Raw genomic sequence first — 7,666 nt, 5'->3', positions numbered from 1 at the left:
TTCTCTCCTCTCTCTCTCTCTCTCTCTCTCTCTCCTCCCTCCCCCCCCCACTCTCTCTCTCTCTCTCTGTTTTTCTTTCCCTCCGTATTTCTCTTTCTCTCACATACTCTCCTCTCTCACTCATCTCTCTCTCTCTTCTCTCTCTCTCTCTCTCTCTCTCTCTCTCTCTCTCTCTCTCTCTCTCTTTTCTCCCTCCGTATTTCTCTCTCTCACTTCTCCTCCCTCTCTCTCTCTCCTCTCTTCTCTCTCTCTCTCTCTTCTCTCTCTCTCTCTGTCATATTTTCCCCTTTTATCTCTAATTTCTTCTCTCCTCCACCTGTCTCTTCCTTTGTATTTTCTTCTCCTTATCTCGCTATCACCCGCTTTCATTTCTTCACACACACTCTTTCTCTCTCTCTCTCTCTCTCTCTCTCTCTCTCTCTCTCTCTTTCCTCTCTCTCTCTCTCTCTCTCCTCTCTCTCTCTTCTCTTCCTCTGTCTGTTTTCTCTTACTCTCCATACTCTCTTCTCTCACATACTCTCTCTCTCTCTCTCTCTCTCTCTCTCTCTCTCTCTCTCTCTCTCTCCTCTCCTCCCCCCCCTCCCCCGCTCTCTCTCTCTCTCTCTGTTTTTCTTTCCCTCCGTATTTCTCTTCTCTCACATACTCTCCTCCTCTTACCCTCTCTCTTTCTCTCTCTCTCTCTCTCTCTCTCTCTCTCTCTCTTCTCTCTCTCTCTCTCTCTCTCTCTCTCGCTCAGTCTGTCTTTCTTTCCCTCTGTATTTCTCTTTCTCTCACATACTCTCTTCTCTCTCTCTCTCCCTCCCCACCCCCCCCCCCCCACTCTCTCTCTCTTTTTTTTCTTTCCCTCCGTATTTCTCTTTCTCTCACATACTCTCCTCTCTCTCTCTCTCTCTTTCTCTCTCTCTCTCTCTCTTTCTCTCTCTCTCTCTCTCTCTCTCTCTCTCTGTCATATTTTCCCCCCTTTTATCTCTAATTTCTTCTCTCCCTCCACCTGTCTCTTCCTTTGTATTTTCCTCTCCTTATCTCGCTATCACCCGCTTTCATTTCTTCACACACTCTCTTTCTCTCTCTCTCTCCTCTCTCTCTCTCCTCTCTCTCTTCTCTCTCTCTCTCTCCTCTCTCTCTCGTTTTTCCTCTCTGTATTTCTCTTTCTCTCACATACTCTCTTCTCTCTCTCTCTCTGTCATATTTTCATTTCTTCTATCCCCCCACCTGTCTCTTCCTTTGTATTTTCCTCCATTTATCTCGCTATCATCCCTTTCATTTCTTCTCTCTCTCTCTCTCTCTCCTCTCTCTCTCTCTCTCTCTCTCTCTCTCTCTCTCTCTCTCTCTCTTCTCTCGTCTCTCTCTCTCTCGCTCTATCTGTCTTTCTTTCCCTCTGTATTTCTCTTTCTCTCACATACTCTCTTCTCTCTCTCTCTCCTCTCTCTCCTCTCTCTCTCTTCTCTCTCTCTCTCTCTCTCTCTCTCTCTCTCTCTTATAAATATATATATATATATATATATATATATATATATATTATATCTTCTATTTTCTTCCTATTTTGTTTTCTAAAAACCTTTCTCTCTCTTTATCTATCTCTCAATTTTATTCTCCCTCCCTCTTTCTTTCTTGACTTCTGTCACATTTCTTTTCTCCTTGTCTCTCATTCTTCTTCCTCTCATGTTTTCCCCCATAAATCTCTAATGTTCCCTTTGTCGGGTTGTCTCTCGCTCCTTTTCTGTCTATTCCTCTATTTTGTCGTCGTCCTCTTTCTCTCTCTCTCTCTCTCTCTCTCCTCTCTCTCTCTCTCTCTCTCTCTGTCTCTCTCTCTCTCTATCTCTCTCTGTTTCTTTCTTTCATTCCATGTTAAAAAATTGAGCTTTTGTATAGCGCAATAGCCACTAAATGTGCTCAAAGCGCTTTACAGGGGGTCCCTGACCAACAGCAACAGCATGTAGAACGAAACATGACGCCTGTTAGGCGATATATTTTTTTTTTCTGACAAGGCTGTCAAATTATTTTACACCTGAGTACGGTGAGAAGTGAGTATAGAGCCTTTTCCAAGGACTCAACTATTTTCTTCTTTTTTCACTGTCATTGATATGACCTAAATAAATGTGTCGCAATCGCCGTTATAATTGTATCTATGTGTATGTACGTATTTATGTATGTATGTGGGTGTATGTTTTCGTATGTTCTATGTATAATTATGGCACGATTACAGAAGATGTAAACTCGTAGCCTACTAGCCTATATCATTTAAAGAAAAAAAAAAAGGAACTGAGAGAGAAAAAAAACACACAAATACACCAAACCAAAAACATTATGGGAGTAAAGGTTAAGGGCATAAGTCAGACTTTATCTTGTCTGTTTTATACATTTTTAGTATCAAATCTTAAATTGAATCTTCCTTTCAAACTAAGAAAACAAAATAATTTCTGCTTGTCAATAATATTGATCAAAATATTAATAACTTCCACTCTTGATTAGCTTTTAAAGTCAGATCTGATCTACGAAATATTTGAAACGGGACATCAACAATATTTCATTCAACTTTTTTTTTCATCTCTTTGTAAAACGAAGTACCACAAGTGTTGGAACGGTCAATTCAGATTTTACAAATTTCCATGAAGTAACCTAATGACACTATAAACGCTCGTAAAATAACCTAGATCCCAGTGGAGGGAACTTCCTTTCGAGACAGCAATACCTGTCTCGGGTTCATCGTAGACACAATTAAATAGGGAGGGTTGGACACGCCAAAGGATTGAACCACCCAACTTCCTCCCAACGTCCTCCCACTCTGTACTCTTTCTTTTTCTTTTTCAATGGGGACGATCTACATTAATTTTCCACGTGCTCGAGTCATTGGTCACATTGCAGATGTGCTCAAAATGGCCTCGATAATAAAACGTTCACAGTTCTTGAAATATCCAACGTCACATTATGTTACTTTTCCAGTTTGACCGATGAGTATGTTTACAACTTTCATAGACAGAGCAGCGTGTTTACTTATCTTATATTAAGAAAAGATCAACCGTTAGACAGACCTAATCATGTGACTCAGTTGGACTAAAACTTGATTATAGATCGCTCTCATTTGGATTAAAATCTTAAATCTATGAGAGACCTAGATCAGAGTAGAAATCAGGTATCCAGATCAAATTTGGTTTAATTTTAATTTCATGTGTATACGAAAGCTAAATTAATTATGAAAGTATAATCGACAGAATGTGATGTAACAAAATGAGACTCGTTTCATTTTTATAAACCTCTTGTAATATCTAACCTTCCACATATCTATATTCAGCCGCTTCATAAAATAATTTTTTCATGAAATACAATGAGATAAAATTAATTTCTGAAATTAGACAAATATACAAACACTCACACACAAACACACTCGCACGCACGCACACACACACACACACACACACACACACACACTTAATTTATTATTATTATTATCAACTTTTTCTGTCCTTTAAATGCTGCTAAAGATAGATATTTAAATAATATTGTCATGGTCTCAAGTGAGTAAAGAGCTACTCGACTATGCATAAAGATATATGTAGAATGAGGCCCCAGAATTTACTAGTTACTATAAATGAAAAACAATTAACGATTTGTTTACAATGAAATAAAATAATGATGAAATTTAATTAAAAGAGATAAACAGTGATCGTGGTAGTTACAAATAGAGATATGAATACTTTACGTAACTTATGATAATATATCGGGTTCATAAGTTTACGTTTCCAGGCAGTTGATGGGCTTGGATGATCTATTCCTCTGATAACAGGATTGGACTCGTAAAATTCCACTTCCAGGCAATTGGTAAGGGGTTATAGTGTAGTACAACGGGCTTGGGTTTGATCCTTGAAGATTATACAATCAAAGTTAAAAGCTCCGGCGTCTTAATGGTGTAGATATAATATCTACAAAGTCCCAAAAGATAAAAATCTTACAATATATATATAGGAATAGAGTGACTGGCCGTCCGGCATAGATTGTGGAGAGAAAGTGAGTGTCGAATATTAGACCTATCAGCTTTTATAATAAATGGCTACGTGACAGAATGTAGAACGAAAAGTATTCACTAATTAGAAATTAATTCGAGGGAAGGCTATAAAAGGAAAGACGATCTAATATTAGAAGGTAAAGTTTATCTAAGCCTACCGAAATATAACTGGAGTGAGATGAATTCAGTTCTTAATAAAATAAAATTTAATAAGATAATTGTGAACAATCTTTACTGTGACACCCCCACCCACGTTTAAAATATACTCTTTAACCATTATGGGAAAGATAGATTTTACAAACGGAAGTAAATTTACTATCATGATACTCTAGCATTAATCCATTGTTATGATTTGTGCTACAATTAAATTATTGGCTACGCTTATTTGTACTACCACTGCAAATAACGCCAGAGCTTATTTGTACTCTTACTAAAAATAGAATTTGCGTAATTACTAAAAATATAACATTTTATACGGATAGAACTGCAATATACAATGAATTATCTGGAAGTCAAAAAGTGACCACTTCATCTCATCACATCTATTATTACGTTGATTTTGACGGACTTTGGTAATTCTTCACTCTTTTCAAGTCACAGAATACTCAGTTTACAAGGTAAGCATACGAAATGCACATTTTAATTCATTTCTTATTTTTATAACTAAACATGCTTTGGGGTTGTGTGTTTGTTGATTGTGCATCAGCTGACGACACATTTGTCGCTACCGCGAATTACTTAACTTTATTACTTTATTTTGTGAAAAATAACAATAACAGGGCTTAAAAAAAATTAAAATACTAATTCCCCCCCCCCCCCCCCCCCCCAAATATTTTAAATCAGCCTTCCATGTCAGGCGATTAAAACCAGGTGTTTCAATGTTCGATCCCCAGTCAAAAGGTTGCTAATTTTATCAAGATCAAGAGGTTTCGAGTACTCACGACATTCCAGGCGCAGGGTCCTTTAAAAAAATACTTTTCATTCAGTTATTGTTATTATCTTTATTATGGCCGACACAGCATGCATCGTCCATACTTTTTCAAAACTTTTTTTTTTTTGGGGGGGGGGGGGGGGGGGGCTGTTTTTTTTATATCGGAAAATTGGGTTTTGTATGTTATGTTCATGGAGAGAGAGAGAGAGTAATATTTTATAATGATAAGATATCTGTAGTGGTAGTATTATTAGTAGTTTTGAAATGCCTATGATGATGACAATGTGAGATAATTATATTAGTGTGATTATTTTTATTATATCTTTAAAAATTACGTACGGCTATGTCGCAGTGGTATGACACTCGCTTTTGGACCGGAAGGTCTTGGGCTCGAGCCTCGCTCGGCGCATAGTTGAGCCCTTGGAAAAGGCACTTTGCTCACTTTCTCTCACCGGACTCAGTTGTAAAATGTGTACTTGGCCGTTAACTGCGTTGTCTCTGTCCGAAGAAATTGTAATATCGCCTAACAGACGTTATGTCCCGTTCAACATGCGAAGTGTTGCTGTTATAAACTTTAGCATTGGCATGTATGTGCCTATTTTGCTGTAGTGAATTAAATTTAATTTTTTGTTTTCATCGACAGCTAACATGAAAGAACACTGTTGACGTTACTGGTGTCCTGACAATCCATAAAGATGCTGGCTCAAGGGCTATTCTGGCAAGGTGTGTTGAGGCAAACCTTTGCCTGTGGCAAAACTCATCAATCAGCAAACCATCATCTGGGCCAGCAGACCAGAGTGTCTGCATGCACTTTTTGACAATGGTTAGTAATGTTTTCAAATCTCCATTGCGCCTTTACATTTTTTATTGGTGATCAATAAAATAAATGCTCATTTTTCTAAATGAAAATGGCAAAGCATCATTTGAATTGAATTACTACTGAATGTATTAACTTAACGACAGACTATAGTTTGTTGCCAAGAGTTTTGTTCTATGGATGTAAAACCAATGAAATTTCAAGTGTGTTGGTGTGAATAATGATCATTTTTTAAAAATCGCTATGTCTTTAACAAATGCATTTTATGACAATAATGCCATTTCCAAAAATTGCTAATGAAATGTGTCTCTTTTTTATTTCAATTTTTCCATCCAGAGCAGGATCAACCCTCTTTGTGGAACTACAAAAAAAGTGGTGGCAAACAAGTAGTGTTGACTTTTTCTGTATTGAGGCGAAAGAGATTTTTATTCCAAGGGTTTGGGAAAGCAAATTGCTTTTTATTCAGAGCTAGTGCACTATTTAACTGTTTTATTGTCTAAAATAGAATTGATTTTGCAGTTCAACTTGACTAGATATCTAATTTTATACGACTTGTTTCTCAAGTAGAATAAAAAAATGAAAAATGAGGATAGCGTGCCATATCATATTTGAAAAATCATTTAATATATCTAGAAATCATCTGTATAACCTATTGTATACAGTAAATAATTAGGTTTTGTGATTATAATGATGAATTCATAAGGTATGACATCATATTTGACCACAAAATTATTTTATCTCTGGGCGTAAAAAAATCAATTTTACAGCATTTTTTTTTATCTAAGGGGTATGGGTTAGTGAACCGATTATAATTTTTTTTAGACTTAGATCAATCTACAAAATTTTCGTTTTCTTGTCCTATTACGGTCATATTTTGAAAGTTTGATGGATCATTTCTTTTAGTTGTCTGCAAAATCAGCCTTTTAACTTTATGTCAAATTATAGAAAAAGCTTGCGCTTTCTCAAATGTCTGTTTTATGGCATTTGTCTGATTTTCTAGCAATCCTACCTCAATCATTTTCCTTTAAATTATCTTCAAATTTATTCAGAATCTTTTCTCTATGATGTGTTTTACATCATGATGTGCAGGTGGTTGGATGGGAGCATCACCCTTGAATCATATACCTATGATGTTCGCATGGGTGTACGATCCGATAGTGATGTCGTTTCTTCTTCTCTTTACTAGCCTATCCTGCTTCTTTGGTTTGTGATTGTATTTTTGACAGGGGATATTTTTTTTCCTGTAAATCCTCTGCCTGTTTGTTCTTGGTTATTTATAATTTAGCTTATGATATCTTTAGGTTATGATTTTGATTGACATTTGTACTATTTTTGTTAGATTGCTTGTTTTTTTGTTTCAGTGGTCTCTCATATAACCTCAATTGTGTTGGAAGAGACCTAAAGCAACAAACAAACAAAAAAAAAAATCATGATGTAAGTGTTTGGGGGTAAATTAAAATTTAGCAATTTTATAAATTTTAAAATTCATTTGTCGATCCGCGCTAAATTTTCAGTTGAAATCAAATAAAAATTCTAAAAAATTATTCCAAGAGTTTTCATGATATAGCTATTTATGAAAGAAACATTGTGTTTAAATTTGAAAGAAATTTATATGCTAGTTTTTGGTGCATCTATGTTAGAAATTTTAGGGTTTTACGTCTAATTTTAGCTTATGTTGCCCCTTAAAAAAGTTGTTTTTTTTAATTCAGTTATTTTTGGTGTTTAGCATCAAATTATACATTACATTATTCGTTCATGAGATATAATTAAAGAATTTTAGAACTATAAAGCATATTTGACCACTAAAGTAATTTTTTGGTGAATAACAGCAGATATTAAATTATTTCGCAATTTTTTTTCTTAGAGGTATGGGTTAGCGAATCGTTTATAATTTTTTCAGAATTTGATCAATTTA

The 7,666-nt window shown here is 35.7% G+C and overlaps 1 long non-coding RNA gene across 1 annotated transcript; it reads left to right on the top strand.

Moving 5' to 3' along the window:
- Positions 1-4,373: 4,373 nt before the first annotated feature.
- Positions 4,374-7,646, top strand: LOC144957976 (uncharacterized). Its single transcript, XR_013642282.1, has 3 exons — positions 4,374-4,620; positions 5,578-5,757; positions 6,088-7,646. It is a non-coding gene; the product is annotated as an uncharacterized LOC144957976 (long non-coding RNA).
- The last annotated feature ends 20 nt before the right edge of the window (positions 7,647-7,666 follow it).

This window comes from Berghia stephanieae, chromosome 12 (genome assembly GCF_034508935.2).
Source record: "Berghia stephanieae isolate SIO BIC M18660-M18661 chromosome 12, UCSD_Bste_1.3, whole genome shotgun sequence".
In the NCBI taxonomy this organism is placed as follows: domain Eukaryota; kingdom Metazoa; phylum Mollusca; class Gastropoda; order Nudibranchia; family Aeolidiidae; genus Berghia; species Berghia stephanieae.
Note: the sequence above shows the minus strand (reverse complement) of the source record. Positions and strands in the feature narration are given on the sequence as shown.